At 40.1% G+C, this 16,513-nt stretch overlaps 1 long non-coding RNA gene across 2 annotated transcripts in view; it reads left to right on the forward strand.

Moving 5' to 3' along the window:
- LOC146768599 (uncharacterized) overlaps window positions 1-16,513 on the forward strand; it is an 88,185-nt gene that overhangs the window by 59,522 nt on the left and 12,150 nt on the right. For both annotated transcript variants that reach the window (XR_014958027.1, XR_014958028.1), the window contains exon 2: window positions 4,876-4,914. This is a non-coding gene — a long non-coding RNA (uncharacterized LOC146768599). The remainder of the gene's footprint in view (window positions 1-4,875; window positions 4,915-16,513) is intronic.

The following is a 16,513-nucleotide window of genomic DNA, read 5'->3' on the forward strand; positions in this document are numbered from 1 at the left end:
ATGCTCATGGCCACCATCCCCATTTGCTTTGTGTCAATTACTATTTTGATAGTCACATTTTCTTAATAGGTGCTAAGAAATGTGCTTACATTAGCAAATTTTGTAGCAGTGTAGATATACAAAACAAGCTCTTCATTTCTGTGGCATGGTTTCCTGCAAAGGCCTGGTAATTAAACTTTTCCTCTGTTTTTGTAGTTGAAAGGGTGATGAGGGCAGAGTCACCTTTTACTGTGCTGTACCTCCTGGCATCAACTCTAGAAGAATCTTTCTAGAGCTGGTTTAAGGACTATTTGTTTACCTTTTCTGCAGAGGACTGCATGCATGCAAGAGCGAAGCAAACCCTGATCCCTCCTCCAAAAGGCAGGGAATCCATGATGGATTTCCACTGCGAGGTGTAGCCAGGTAGTTCATTAAAACCAGACTTCTCAGCTCAGCCTAAATCAAGGATGAAAGGACGTTCTCCTTGTTGTGGCTCTGTGTGCAGTGCTCTTCTGAATACTAAGAGTAGAGCAATGAGGGCATCTGGAGCAAATGGCAGGCACAGTGTGCTCTGCTCAGGTTCTCACTCATATGACAAATCCCCAGGACATGGGAACATGCTGTGGTGCTGGACTCTTCTCTCCTTCCCAGCTTCTCATTCACTTCCTTTAGGAGCCTTGGAGCAGGAACACTCATTTACCCTGGAAAGCTGCCCAGGGTGATCTGGAAGGGAGAAACCCGAGGGGAGGAGTGTGCAATGTCCCCTTGGGAGTGGGAAAAGGTCCCTCCTCTACCCTGTGATGAAAACTGCAGGCCAAGGCTCAAGGAGGGAGCAGTGCTTTGGGGAGGAAGCATGAGGGGCTAATCAGGTGTGTTTGCTCCTGCTCTATGCTGTACACAGGGCTTTTTCTCAGCACTCCACAGGTCTGAGTGGTCATCCAAGGGATACACAATCAGCCCAAGCCAAAGAGCTCACACCTGTGGATTCCTGATGGAAAAACCCTCTTGGCTGAGCGTGGTCTAAAGTGAGATCTTTTTCGGCGGAGCACAGATGATGACTCAGGTTTCAGTTTTTATATTTTTCAGATTCTGTACTGCTTTAGTGTGTATTTATGGGCTTTATATTAGGGGATGGTAAAATCTCTTCACAGAGTAGGTAGATAGATACAACAATTCTTTCTGCAGTTGGGGATTAAGGATAAATGATCTAAATTTCAGCCTTAAGAGCATAAACAATGATGGACTAAAGAGAGAAAAACAAGAGGGATGGGATTTCATAAGTTAAAGCTACGATTGTACCATTAACTCCAGTATGCAAATGCACCAGAACTTATAGAAGTGTGAGACCTGGGACAGGTCATCATGGACCGGTTTTGAGACCATTTTGGTTCATCTTGGGCGTAGCCCTGGCTGGGCTTTTGTGCTGTCCAAGGTGCATCCATTGAGGCCTTTTAATAAATACCTGCTTTATTCTTTAGCTCTGTCTAGTCTCTGTTCTGGGTCAGCCTTCACAGCATCTCAGAAATGCTGTGTGCTGAATACAATCAATGCAGCTGGTTGTTAGCATCTTGATTAGAGATGGGTAAATTAGTTTGCTAAAACAGCAATTGGTCACACTGTGCACAGACCTCCAGCTGAGCCTGAATTTGGAAGGGTCAAGCAATACAAAGATTATATTATTATTTTCATTCTTACATGTTGCCATTTGTCTGTAGTTCCTGGCTGCAGCAAAAGAGCTGCAGTGAAAGGCACTGGAAGGATGGCACATTTCTTGGCTGACTGAAAAGAAAGAGGTCACTTGATCTCCCTGTGTCTCAGGGACATGTTTCCCAGACATGTTTCTAGATGAGAGATGTTCTTCTCTGAACCTAAGCACCCATCAAAAAAATGTGAACATTTGCCCATTTCTATTGTATTCAACCTGTAGCAGTTAAGAGAAAAGTCTCTACCCCGATAAGTTTTCATCTGAAGTGCCTGGGAATTTTCTGTAGAGGAGGTTGGTCAGGGCTGAAGCACTGCAAATTTCCACATGGGCCCTTGCCAGTGAGTCCTCAACACGCTCAGGATGCACCAGGCACTTGTCACCGCCAAGGGGAGGTGGAGCCTCTTGCTCAGTCATGTAAATGACATCTTGGCCACGCTCAGTGCCGTGGCTTTGTGGGAACGCCATGCAAATGTTTGGATTCTGATTTAACGTGAGCAGCCACCTGGCAGTCGTGCTGGAACATGTGTTTTCTGAAAGCACCTCTCAGTATTTTGCACAATAAAATACTAGTTTTGTCCAAAAGATCCCTAAAAATGAAGTAATAGATAAAGTTTGGTATTCTTGTTGCACATAGGCCTTCTTTCAGAGGTTTTGTTTTAATTTCATTAATATAGAACACAGGAAATCCTGTTCTGTAGTCCTTCATTTAAACCATGGTTAATCTTTGGAGAGCTGTATTTTACAGTGAAAGCTACTAGTTAACATTCATAATAAGATTTTTTTTCCCTTTAATTGCACAGAAGGGATTGTTTCCAGTAAATTAAAATTTCTTTGACACCAATTATTTGGCAATATGAAGATGTAGTATTTTGCTTTCATTTAATTTTCCCTAAATTAATCTAATGATTATTAGATTTAAATAATAAAAATAATGAGTTGTTTCCCTCTCTAAATTACTTCTTTGTCATGTGTGTTTCCTTTTGTATTGAACTTGGTGACTTATTTGCTTTTAGTAGTTCTGAAATATTCTGACACTAATTGCATTTTGAAATATAACCTTCCAACTATGTTGCTTCTGTTTTTCACTCATTTCAGATTGGTTTAGAAGCATTGGCTTGTTATTTTATTGCTGAATATTGAAGCTGAGAGCCACATTCCATATATCAGTGTGCTTTCTTTTCCATCTTTAGCTTTGTTAATTAAATTCTGTATTCTCTATATTGCTCATGATTTGTAATGTTTGTTGCCAAATCCCAGGCACTGCAATGTGAAATCTATTCAATGTAAATATTTTATTTGTCCAGATGTTTTTTTTTAAACTAGTTTGGCCATAATCTCTAGCATTTTCTTTCCTTGCAGTGTGCTAAACAACCATTACATTATCTAAATAATCAAAGGGAAATATTCTGACTGCTCCATGCAAAAATAAAAAATTAAGCATATATTTCTCCTGCTGCTAGTAAAAACAGAGAGAGTTGTTATGCAGGTTTCTGGCCTATATGTGACAGAAATATAGCAGATTATGTAGCACAAACAGCCCCAATATAGGAGATCAATGCTCCTTTTGGCTGAGAACTGGATATGGGGCAAATTCCAGTATAGAGTAGGAGGCAGTTACAAATAACTTTTCATTCTTCACTTGTAATATATTTAATACACAGGGGAAATATTAATATGTTTCAGGTTCCATGCCTTGCAGCCTAAAGCCATGAACACATAAAGACAATCATGTTGGGTCAGACCAAAAGTTCTATAGTCTGACCCTGCAGGAGCCTATAAGTGAAAGTTTAAGGAAGAATAAAAGCAGAGTAAAGATGGGGGATGTTTCAATTCACTATTTTTACTGGTGTCCAGTTGTTTTCAGTCAGAAAACTGTATGCCGAGTCTCTCGCCTTCTGCTTAGTAGCTAATTTCTCTTCTAGGGTCTGTCTCTGCTTGAACCCAGATTTTACATCCCATAATATGTGTGAGAGTCTCCTGCTACCTTAATTTCATGCCCCTAGATCTGATTCTGTTCAGAAAAAAATCAACAGTTTATTCCTAGACACTCTTTACTTACCAGCAATGATAGCGAAAATTTTTATCATATCCTCCCTCAGTCACTTAATTTCCATGGTGCAGATTCTTAGCTTAATTGTGCCCTATGCAAAAGCTGACCTACACCTTTGATTTTCTGGTGATTTTTTTTTTTTTGTCCACATATTTCATATTACTGTAGTTGTTCTGAGGTTAAGGAATAGCCAACATTCAAGATATGGGGATACCATGGGTTTATACAATGGAATAATGGAGTTCTCCATTTCATTCTGTCTCCATTTTGAAATAGTTTCTAACTGTGATTTGTCTTTTTCAACTACTATTGAACAGTGAGCAGGCATTTCCAGGGCATTGTCTATCACAATTGAAAGATCACATTCTGAAGCTGTAATGCTCAGCTCAACAGCCATCACTTGAAATGTGGAGTTGAGATTATTTTTCTCCTGTCTGACTAACTGTACTTTTACCTATATTGAACAGCATCTGACATTTTATTGCTCATCCTCTTCTCAGCTCAGTCTCATAATATCTTCTTGCAATTTTTCATGAGTCTTGTCCTTCTTACTTTAATAACTCAGTATCATCAGCAAACTTTGTCAGCTCACCACTGGCCCCCTTTGGGAGGCTATATTTATGGCCATATAGAACAGCAGGGGTCCCAGGGAAATTTCACTGATGGTTATCTTTCACTGCTTGAGACCCTGTCATATTACATCTTCTTTACCCCATCATTAAGCCTATTATTGAGCCAGGAATACTTTCCTTGCGTGTGTCCATATAGTTCCCAAAAATTTTTTTGAAAGACTTTGTTGAAAAAAATTTTGAAAGGCTGAATTTTTTATGTATGATCTTTATCTAGATTTCTGCTGAAATCCAAGAAAGACAGCCCAAAAAGGTCTTTAAGGCACTGCCTCTTTGAAAAGACACATTGTCTTTTGCCAGGTGGATCATGTTTGTTCAAGTTTCTACTCATCCTGTCTTTTATTAAGGCTTTTGCTAATTGGCCATGTACAGGCATCACACTTCCATCTTCTTCCTTTGACATATTTTCTTTGACTTTATTTTATTTTATAATGACACCCTATTTTTATCTTAACATATCAGCACAGTTTTATAACAATTTATAACCTGCTGTTTTTCTGCTTCATCTTCAGGTTGCCTTGAAACTCCTGAGTGGACACCATCTGGTCCAGGTGAGCCCCTCCTGTTCGCGTTGTCCATTTGTGTCTTGACTTTTTCTGCAATGATTTCAATTTCATATGGACCCTCTGACAAATCTCACAGCCAAAAGGACTTGACCATGATGATCTGGGGTGTTTTCCAGATTAACAGTGGTGTTAAAAAATAATTTGGCTTCTCTGCTATGTTTGCACCTTCATTGAATGTACTTTTTGTTGCCTTATCATTAATTGGTCATACAGTCATTTTGTTCATTTAATGTCTCTGCTGGAGGAAGGATTTATTATTAATTTCTGTTGCATGTTTATATTGAGTCTGTCACTTTGATTTGTGTGAGTGTATGAGTTTTCATTATCAGGGCTCAGCCTGTTCAAAGGAAGTCTTATCTCAAACCCTACTACCTTCGTCCTGCTCTTTTAGATGTGTTTTTTAAGAGGGTTTATATGTGTTCCAGAAAACTTTGTGTTTGCTGGGATGTTGGGTTTGTTTGAAATGCAGTTGCCATGACTGTTGAATAACCTGTGACAAAATCTGCACAAGCAGTTAATTCTTTCATCAGATATACAGAGCAGCCTGTAAGTGGTGTTTATGTGTTTTTTCAAATTAATCCAATTGTAGTAGAGCTAGTGAGAAGTATCTAGAATTCTAATCAGGTGATTTCTTGTTAATTTGAATCAGTATATAAACAAGCTTTAAATGAAAAGGGATATGGAAATTATTCAGTGAGGTAGACCCATAGAGACTTCTATGATTGCTGTAAACATGAGGGATTCCAGACGGGGTCCCCCACAGGACATAATGTATGGAAACCTGAACATTGTGCAGGTTCTGTAAGAATTCAGTAGAGTCAAGATGATATTTTTTTTTTCCTCTGTTGCTTACCCATCTCATTGCAACTTAAAAAACAAAAAATGAAAAGAGGATAAACATTGTCAAGATTAAATCCCTGTCTTGTCACAACTGAAAAATTATTGAACATCTCTGTCATCTCCACATAATATTGTTTTTTGTAAGGTATGTGGTGTGTGGTCATAGCGTGGGCAGCCTTTCCCTCTGTTTTGGGAGGTTATTTCCAATTGGAATTTTACATTACATTGTCAGTTACAGAAATTATTTGTGATTTCTCAGGAATGCAAATGGGATTGTTTTCTGATTTTGATTCCAGGAGAGAGAACAGGGAAGAGGGATGGGAAGGAGCCCTGGAGTCCAAGGTTGTGGGAACAAAGGTTTAAGAAAGGCTCTTGTGTATGGGATGGAGTAAGAGAAAAATGAAATGGAAAGGAAGACTTTCCTATCCCCTCTGGGGAAAGAGAGATGGAGAACTGGGCCAAGAGTCCTGAAAGCAGTGCTGCTAATGAGGAAAGGGATGAGAGTGGATGTGATAACAGCACCCACCCTGTGTTATCTGCAGCCATCTCTCAGAAAAGCACTTCAAAATGGAGCTGGTTATCCAGACTTCTTAGCCCTCAAATCAAATTAATGAGTCTTGCCTAATTTGAAGGGATAAATCTGAAATCCAGAGGGTTTCTTTCAATCCAGATACAAATGCTTACTCAACCACAACCTGAGATTTACTTAGTTTGTTCATTTTCTTGACTTCTTCTCTTAAACAGAATAAAGATACTTCACAAGGTTTTGAACAGGGACATTACTACTCAATGAGAAGTGAATGCCTCAACTTCTTCAGAGTGAGCAATGGCATCAATTACTCATTTTTGGATTAGACTGATTATTGAGCCTCAAAGTATGAAGAAGTCTTGACTGTGGCATGAGGACAAGCAGGTCTGCCCTGTTAATAAAAAGTCACCTTTAAAAATAGACATAATTGTCTTATTTTTAGGTATGCAATAAGTTAGATTCCCATATTGAATATTGTCAATGGTTGCTGTGTTCCCTCTGCAACATGGGAGAAGGCTAAAGGTCATTAATGCAGCTCCCAGCTGAGGAATACTTAAGTGCCATGATGCTTCATTTTTATCTCTGGTTTGATTTTATGGGGGTATTTTTGTGTGTAGTTGATACCATAAGTCTTATGAGTTTTGCAAATGGAACTATAGAGGCTTTAATTAGTCCTAGCCACATCAAAATTCATTCTTATCAGGACATATTTTCCTTCTCTCTGAAGAAAAGCTAAGCAGTGTTAGTATCAAACTTGGAAATTAGCATGAAAAAAGACTTATAAAGGATAGGCATTTGTTGGTTAAGGTCACAAGGTTATTAATTTCTCTGTCCCAAGTATCTGTGGGAAAGATCATTCCTGGGTTTCTCCATTTGCAATATAATTATTTAGAAGCATAAATAATAGAAGTGCTAAGAAGTAGCAAAGTTTTCTAGTAAAAAACCCACAAAAACACAAGTGAGAAAACTGGGAATGTACCTTGCGTAACAGCAACCCCATGCCGCGCTACAAGGCTTGGGTAAGAGTGGCGGAAAGCTGCCCAGTGGAAAAAGGGCTGGAGGTGCTGCTTGACAGCGACTGAAATGAGCCAGGTGTGCCCGGGTGGCCGAGGAGGCCAGTGGCATCCTGGCCTGGAGCGGCAATAGCGTGGCCAGCAGGAGCAGGGCAGGATTGTCCCTCTGTAATTGTCATTGGTGAGGCCACACCTCAAATCTTGTGTTCAGTTTTGGGCTCCTCACTCTGAGAAAGGCGTTGAGGGGCTGGAGTGAGTTGAGAGAAGGGAACGGAGCTGGAGCACAAGTCTGATGAGAGGATGAAGGTTCTGGGGTGTTTAATCTGGGGAAAAGGAGGTTCAGGGAGGATCTTATCACTCTCTACCACTCCCTAAAGGGAGGATGTGGTGCAGTTGGGAGTAGATCTTTCCTCCCAGGTAACAAGGAAAGATGAGAGGAAATAGCTTCAAGTTGCACCAGAGAAGGTTTGTATTGGATAAAAATCTCTTCACCAAAAAGGTGGTCAAGCACTGGAACAGGCTTCCCAAGGAAGTTGAGTCACTCACCTGAAAGTCTTCAAGAAATGACTGGATATGGCACCTGGGGATGTAGTGGCAATTTGGCAGTGCAAGCTGAATAATTGGACTTGATGATCTGAAAGTTTTTTTACAAGTGTAATGATTCTGTGATTTCTGAAAATTCAAATGAGGTAAAATGAGGAAAGCAAGACAAGCAGAGACAAGCAAAATCATTCTCAAGGCAGTCAGTGAAGCAAGCACTAGTTAAGTGCTAACATGGAACAAGATACAGCATTTCATTGATTTTATTTTATTGGTAAAAGGAAGCCAGGTGTATGTATGTATACTACATTTCTGCAGGTTAATCTTGTGGACATATATTTTTAAGACATATAGTTCATGGGAACATCTTTGAACTGTAAAATCAGAAGAAATATAGATATTTCATAGAGAATAATTCTCACTCCTCTGCTATTCAAGAGATAAGAGCTGAAATTCAGCTTGGAGAGAGACCCAGGGGAGTAACGTGCCTTGGAACTTTATGTACAGAAGCAAGAACAAGTCCCATTTCAATGGAAAGTCCTCTCACAAGGTTATGTTAAAGAACGAGGTCATTCCACATTTATTCAAGTTAACAGAACACTACAAAATTTCCTGAAGAATATGAAGCATAAGATTAATTAATATACTAGGGAGAGGTGCTTCTGTCTGGAAGACAAATAGTGCAACTTATGCAGGGGCAGCAGCAGGCAGGCTGTCAGTTTCCTACTTGGAAAAGGAGTTTTCTCTGAATTTTCTAACTATCTTTATAAATAACTGAAGTAACTGCAAAAGAGGAATAAAAGTGCAATAGCACCAACAGATGCCTGCCTACAACGCTGTGTTTGCATACTTTGAAGACACCTACTTACCCTGTTGCTGGTACCGTGTTGATTTGTGGTTTAAACTAGCATTAGGCACCCACTGGATTTCATGCGTAGATAATGAGGAATTCAGGGAATTGGCAGCTCGCAGAGATAACACCACAGCTCCTCTGCAAAGGGCTCTCTGCTGGCACTGCAGCTTGGCAAGCAGCACTGCTTTGGTGGAGAAGGGCTGCACAGCTGAAGTGTGGCTCTCTCTTGCTCCCGTGCCTGGCAGGATGCACGTGCTTTTGGGATGACCTGCAGCAATGAAAAGGAAGCTCTGAGGCTTCACTGGCAGCACTGGGTCAGTGCTCAAAAGTGGAGCTCCTGCCCAGTCTCTTGGTAAGCTTCAGAGGAAGCTGCTTACTGACTCCTTCAGCAAAAAAAAAAAGGCAAATTTCATGTTCATGCTAGTCTAAATTTTTGGAGATGTGGTCGAGGAAAAGGGGTGGGAGAGAGAAAAAGTTCTCATGTCACCTTCACACAGACTGTTTATAAGGAAAAACTGATAGACTAATCATAGCCAAGAAGCCTCGCTGGTCTCTTCTGGAGGATGAGTTGATTAAAACCTTTTGTAATTATATTTCACCTTAAATTCTCTCTCTTCCTCTAATTTTTTTACACCTTCACTGTCAAATTAGAGTTAGAAATTGCTCCTTTTCATACAGGGTCAAAAGAGTGGCTTGTCTTGTTTTGAACTTTCCAACATTAAATCTTAGTAGGATTAGTGTCCCTGCTATATGGGTCCTGTGAATACTGCACCTCATAACATACCAGAATCTTATTTTAAGAAAACTAAAGAGATTCACTTGATTCCAAATGTTGGGCTTCCATTGAATAAAGAATTAAAAAGTTACTTTGTAGGCTCTTTGACTTTCCCTTTTCTTTGTTTTTCTCTGTTTCCTTAAGAGTACTTTAATTTGCCCTCTTTGCCTCTGTATATCATATTTTTTTTCTTACTGCCCTCTTTCCCCTTCTAAAAGGGTCATTGAACATGGTTGGATTAGCCCCAAAATATTGCCATTCCTTTTCATGTGGAGATAGCACACACAATCATGGAGTAATAATCTTCTAAACTTCCTCTAAGTGAGGTGTGGATGAGAATCACTGTGGTGATTGGAATATGATTAGACTGTGCTCCTTATCAGTTGCAAAGAGATTGGACTGTGCTCCTTATCAGTTGCAAAGAAAAGGATAAGAGACTGGAGTGTCTAGGCTTGAACTGAGGAAAATACAGTACATTTCTACATGTCTAGAAAATCATCTTCAACCTAAAGAGCTCTTATAAAATGGAAGGAGAAGGGCCTTTTATACAGACAGATAGTTGTTGTAATTGTTTTAAACTGACAGAGGGCAGATTTAGATTAGGTGTTGGGAAGAAATTATTTGCTAAAAGGTGGTGAGGCCCTGGCACAGGTTGCAGAGAGAAGTTGTTGGCTGCTCCAGCCCTGGAAATGCTCAAGACCAGGTTGGATGGGGCCCTGAGCAAGCTTATCTAGTTGCAGGTGGTCCTGCCCATGGCAGGGGGATTTGAACTGGATGATCTTTGTTGGCCCTTCCAAACCAAATTGTTTTGTGATTCTGCAAACGTAGCTCTAAAAAAAATAGATTGGGGTATAACAGTGCTTTTGCTCAGCACTGATTTCAGCTCATATCTCACACATTTGGCTGGAAAATGAATCCAAGAGATTTGTTTTGCTAATCTTAAAAACAGTATTTCAAACCACTGCTGTCATCTCTGAAAACAGGACATACATATTTATGACAGGAATAAGCACTGTCTGATTAATGACATGCCTAATGCTAAAGGCGACTTGTCCATGACTTTGTATGGGCTCCTCCCTCCTAAAAAGCTCCTTCTCTTCATGAACAAATAAATAAGTCCCCATCTGTGTAAACTGTATTATAAGGCAATTAATGGTGTTGTACCACTGAGGTCATTCATCAGCCTATGAGCTGCTCAAAAATTTAACATATTGATCCTTCTTTGTTCCATTTTCCTCTACATCCAATATCTTCTGCACAGTTGCTAATTATTTATTTTGGTAAAAACACAAATGCTCCAGTGATCATTGCCAACAGTTCAGCACTAATGAGCAGCTCTCTTGTAACGAACAAACACTGTGTGCATCCAATATGAGGAGCCAAATTGGTAAGGAAAAAGCTTTAAGCAATGTTGTGTTGTTGCAGATAATAGCGAGAAGTAAAATCTTATCTTTGCAATTATTAAAAAGGATCTATCATCCTGAGAACTGAAACTTAATGGACTATAAATATAATCACTACTGGTACTATTATTATTGTTATTGGGGCAGCAATCTTTTGTTCATGGTGAAATAAAGGCAGTGGAGAAGCACGAACACTGCAGCAGGTACTTCCTGGCTGAACAGAGAATAAGGAAAGCTTTTATTGTATCTTAAAATGCAGTTCAAGATAGCCTTTAGTTCCAAAATACTTTTATCTCTGTCAGATATATCAGTCATGTCAGAACTCTGAGCAAATCTTTGAGGTGTGAGTAGAGATTTGTAAATTTCCAGAAAGTTAATTAATTTAGTAGAGGAGAGATTCTGATAGGAAATGGTTTATTCAGCTTCACTGGAACTTTCTTTTTCAATGTATACACTAGAAGTCAAGACCCTTTTCTCTCAGCTGTTTTGACTACCCACATATACTTTGACTTCAATATTTTAATAATTTATATAATAAGGGGGTCCTGAGATAGGAATTCTTATAAGCTGTTATGGCTTGAACCCAGACTTGAGCCTCTCAGCAGGAGCATAAAAAGGATTGCATTCCTTGCTTCCTTGTTTTCATAGAAATTTCAAGAATGAATCTTTTTGAAATACATTAGCCAATTAATTTGAAAGGTTGTCACATAAGCCACACATCTTCATTTTGAGATCTCTAGCATTCCTGTGTCTTCCATGAAGAATGCACTGGATCTGGGTGCGTGAATTCCAACAGCTTGTCTCATCCATGCTGGGACCACTCATTCTTCTTCCTCTCTCCAAGGACTTCATTAGAGCTGTTAACAGCAATATTGTGTTCACAGTTGATGAACAGGCAATCTCTGACCTCATCTTCAACTGAATCATTATTTTCGTGGCTGTGATCTCCAAATGTTTAAATCTCATCCTGCAATATACATATCTGGGTATTACTCCGAATTTTTGGCTCACTTAAACATGCACTAATGGATGACTATTGTTTGACCAAGAGCTACATTTCACTCTTTAATACTCTGCTGCATCTCGTTGTTACCCATTAATCCTTCTGTGCTCTGCAGATTCTAGTGTTTATGCCCTTGTCCACTAATTATCATGGATGCTTTAAATATTTTAAAAGTGCAGCTATTTCATTTCTTATTGTAATGTAAGAATCCTATATCCCTGTACACCATGTTATTTCTTCAAAGTGTTCAAAGATGGGTGAAACAGAGTTTCAAGGTGAGGTAAATTCTCTTCCCAAAAGAATTTATATTTATTATTAATTTGAATATTCCCCATGTTTGTGTTTTTCAAGAATGTGGCTACTGAGATGCCCCTTCAGCCCAGTTCACTGATGAAGATGGCACATGAGTAATTCCTCAAATCCTAATGAAAACAGAGATTGAGATATGTGTTTTTCAGCAACTTCATCCAAAATTGAGACTCTTTCTGGGTGAATTTTTAATATATTATACATTTCAAAAGTATTTGTCTAATTGGGTTTTCAATTATTTATTTTGCATCATTTTTGTTTGAAAATAAGTGTTAATTTCAGTTTAATTAGACTGAAACTTCCATGGCTAGGCATTCCATTAGTACAAAAGTCTTACAACATCACAGCTTTGTTCAGATTATCTTTATTTCATTCAAATGAATGGCAAATGGCAACTCTGAATTTACTCCCATTTTTTATGATTGTCATAATGGAAAAATTTTTTCCCGTTATGGTCTTTTCTTCAGCCCGGATGCTGGTGGGTGTGTCTGGTAGCAATGAACGATGCTGTAGCTGCTCTGCAGAGGGTTTCCTTCTTGCCTGCTGCCTCACCAGTGCCAGCAGCCACCTGTAGCCACTGGAAAGGTTGCACTGTACTCAGAGAAGCTCCATTTCAGCCCCTTTATGGGCTGTAGCTGCTGTATTCAGAGCTCCCCTGCTTTCATTTATCAGCTGTGGTGCAATGGATGTGTTCTCAGGGGCAGCTCTCATCCCTGCCTGCTCACAAACACACAGGAGCAGCCCCCCTGTTCAGAGTGTGAATGCACTGCTGAAGGTGTTAGTGAAAAAATCAGAAAGTTTTAAATTTGAAAAAAATACAATAATTGTAGGAAACAGCTTTGCAAATTTGTGCTGATAATACACAGCTTCTTTGTTGCAAGCAATATTTCCAGAAATAATGTAGACAGGTCTTTTAAATGAACTGATTTCCTTCCCCACCAAATACCACCAAAGAACCATTCCCTAATCTCTGCAAAAGCAATGATTTTACAGAGTTTAGGATAAAGGATACTTGTTCATTCTGCTGATTTACTGTGTGGCAAAAGTGACTCTCAGCATGATCAGCCCCTTCCTAAATATCATCACAGCTGCAGGACGTGCTTTACCCACATAATCTCTCTGGGTCCTGGGCATCGTTGTGGTTCAGCTGGCACTCAGCCATGCTCACACAGAGAATGAAGTCAGAGAAATCAGAATGTTCCTTGTAAAACAATGAATTATAATGCTTTGGGGTGGGTGCTGACCTTGTGATTTCTGTCTGCTGTCATGAATGTCAAGGTGAGGAAATATATTTACACAGTAGTGAATGGATTTTATAATTCAGATATAAATAAAACTTTAAAATTATTTGGGAAAGGAGAGATGGTACTTGCCCCATTTACATCCATTACTTGAGAGAAGTCACTGGGAAAGCCCTAACGTAAAGAATGACTCGGATCAGATTTGGGTTTGCTTTGCAAGGTCTACAATGTCAGATAACATAAGCAACGAGTTTAGGCATAACAAATAATTTTTATGATGCAAGCAGCCTTTTGTCCACATTCTCTTTGAACAACTTCTGAATTTTCTACGAATAATAGACTCTGTTAAGTTTTGTCAAATTGGTACTTTAATAATTTAAATTGATTAGAGCTTAACATCAGCTTGTTGAAGTTGTTGCTCTGGAGCAGTCAGTATGAAGAGGAGTTCTTGCTCACCTTAGGCAAGGAGAAGGAATATAGGTTTTGGACCCAGCCCAAACCCATCAACTATTAATAGCTCAGATACAGACATTGGTATCTAAAACATATCTTGAAGTAAAAAAGCAGGCTTAAAAGTTTTAGATGAAGCAAAGAGACAAAAAACCTTTCTCAGGTCCTTTGTCATGCTTTTAGTCCATTGAGGCTTTTTAACCAAAACAGCTTCTATATTCTGTTAAGCTTCAGATTAAAATAACCCTGAAGCGAAAGCATTGTAAGGAGAAGATGCCCCTTTGTTAAAGACAGTTCCTGCTGAGGAGCAGTCTGGCTCTCTTCCTGCAGTAACTGCTGTGGGCACACAGAAATGGAAGCGTTCCCTCGGGTTTGAATGGGGTGGAAGAAAGCACAGCAGGAGAACTGCAGCATTCACCTTCCCACCCTCGCCAGCCCCCGCTCCCCACGTCCTTACCCACCCCCAGAGACTGAAGCTCTCTCAGGGCTTATTTAACTGAGCAGATAAGAGGGTTGGTTCACACTGATGAAGCCAAAACCTGGTTTTTGTAGGGTTTTCATTCTCAGCCTCCTACCTTTACTGTAATATTTTCTGTCTTTTCAGAGTTGTAGGCGTTATCGAGAAGCTTCTTTTTGTCTGTGCTGGGTCGGGGACTGTGGAAGCACCTGCCTGAATGCAGAAACTTCCCTTGTGCCTGAAATATCCCTGTTGCATAGGCACATTTTCCAGCCTCTCCTCTGTGTTATGCAGAGAAGGCTGCCCCTGAGAGCAGCTGTATCTGTGTGGCATTTTTCTTGTTTTCTGGTTGCCTGCTGCTGTGGGCTGCAGCATCACCTCACTCTGTGGCTTCCCCTGTGATTGCTCACAATCACAGAATTGTGGAACATCCTGAGCTGGAAGGGACCCATGGGGATCATGGAAGTCCAGTTCCTGGGATCCCTCTCAGGGGGATGCAATTAAATTGAGCTGCAGGAGGTGGTGTGAGCTTGGGGCCACAGTCTGAGGTGTAATAGGAGGGAGAGGGGATATCCTGGCAGGAAGTGTAAAGAAGTGAGGTAGGAAAAAGAGAAGGAGGCAGCAAAGGTCTCTTCTTTGCCTTTTGCACATCTACACAGAGCTGGGGGTGAGCACTGCCAGTGGTGGTGTAACATTCTGCAGCCAGTGATTCCCATGCTGGGAAACCTCTTTCTGAGCTTTTTTTGTCTTTGTAGAAGAATTTCAATTCTGTTTCAGCCTGAACAAACTCAATTCTGTATTTCCCATCTCCTTGAGGAGAGTCAATTACAGGCTGTTCTGGGGGAAAAAAATCACACTACGCTCTTCATGGTGAGGCTGTTCCAATTTTCAGAAAACACTGTAAGCTTTCTTAGACCACAGAGAAAAAGAGAATGACATGTACAGCCTATTTGTTAGGCATTCCATGATAGAAAAGAAATAAAAGTTTTGGTCCCTTCTTCATATAGTGTCACTGCATTTCCAAGTACCCTAAAATAGATTAATAACCAAATCTTCAGGATGAGTCAGTTATTTCTAGTCAAGATAATTGATCTTGAAATTCTGAACCCAATGGTTTACAGGGTTAATTGTGGATGTGTCAAGAGCTGCTGAGATTTCTTTTCATGCTGATATCTTGTGCTTGTCTTTAAGTTAGTAACACTTTAAGAGATATGGAACTGGGGCAAAGGCACAAGAATTCTTTGAGAAATGTTTTCTGAGGAACTTCCTAAGGCTCAGAACTAACAGTGCTCTGTTAGTTTTGCAGTATTTTTTCTTTCTGTAATACTTCTTTCTGTAATACTTTTTTTTCTGTTTTCCTTCCAAAAAGATTATTTTCACTTTTCTTTTCCTTTGGCTTGGATTATTTCCTCCCATAGAAATATTTAGCTGTGCTTGGCAATATCAGCCTAACTTAGAAACTCTTTTAAGATGCATGATTTTTTCTACTGCCTTATGTAGGAACCTTGGGAGGATTAGGGTTTCACCTCATCAAATTGCAGATTTCTACCGTATCTAGATCTGTGCTAGTTTTCTAGACCCTACTTATCATCAGGGGAGAGAAATGTCAGTATAAGAAGTTATTTGACTCATTCTAAGTGGCAGAAACTGGATCAAATGAGCCACTGCCTAGAAGTAAATGCTTCTCTGTACTGAGTATGAATATTCCATGTCCATGTAGACCTGTATCAGGGTGTACTCCATTGCCAAATATCTGTGCTTCCAGTCGGGGAGAAGGGGAGAGGGCATAATTACCAGTTTAACAAGAACCTCAGGAGCACGTGCCAGCTTTCATCAGGAAAGGCAACAGCTCCCCAGGTACAGGAACTCATCAGAAACCAGAAGCCAGGAGGGGCCGCCTCTTGCAGAGTAAAATGCTGTTAATCACCAGTTCTCTGGGCAGCCTCTGCTGTGCCCAGAGGAGCCCAGGAGGCCCCTAACTCTTACCTGCCTGTGTCTGTGTGAGACAACTCTCTCTGAGTTTCTGCACATGCTCCTCTCGCCTCAAAGTGCACCGCTCTCAGAAACCATTAATACTTTTTGATTTTTTTCTGTTAAAGTTTGTTTGAAATGCTTGAGCGCGTCCAGAGGAGGCAACGAGGCTGGTGAGGGGCTTGGAACACAAGCCCTGT

The sequence above is a fragment of the Lonchura striata genome, chromosome 1 (assembly GCF_050655825.1).
Source record: "Lonchura striata isolate lonStrDom1 chromosome 1, ASM5065582v1, whole genome shotgun sequence".
In the NCBI taxonomy this organism is placed as follows: Eukaryota; Metazoa; Chordata; class Aves; order Passeriformes; family Estrildidae; genus Lonchura; species Lonchura striata.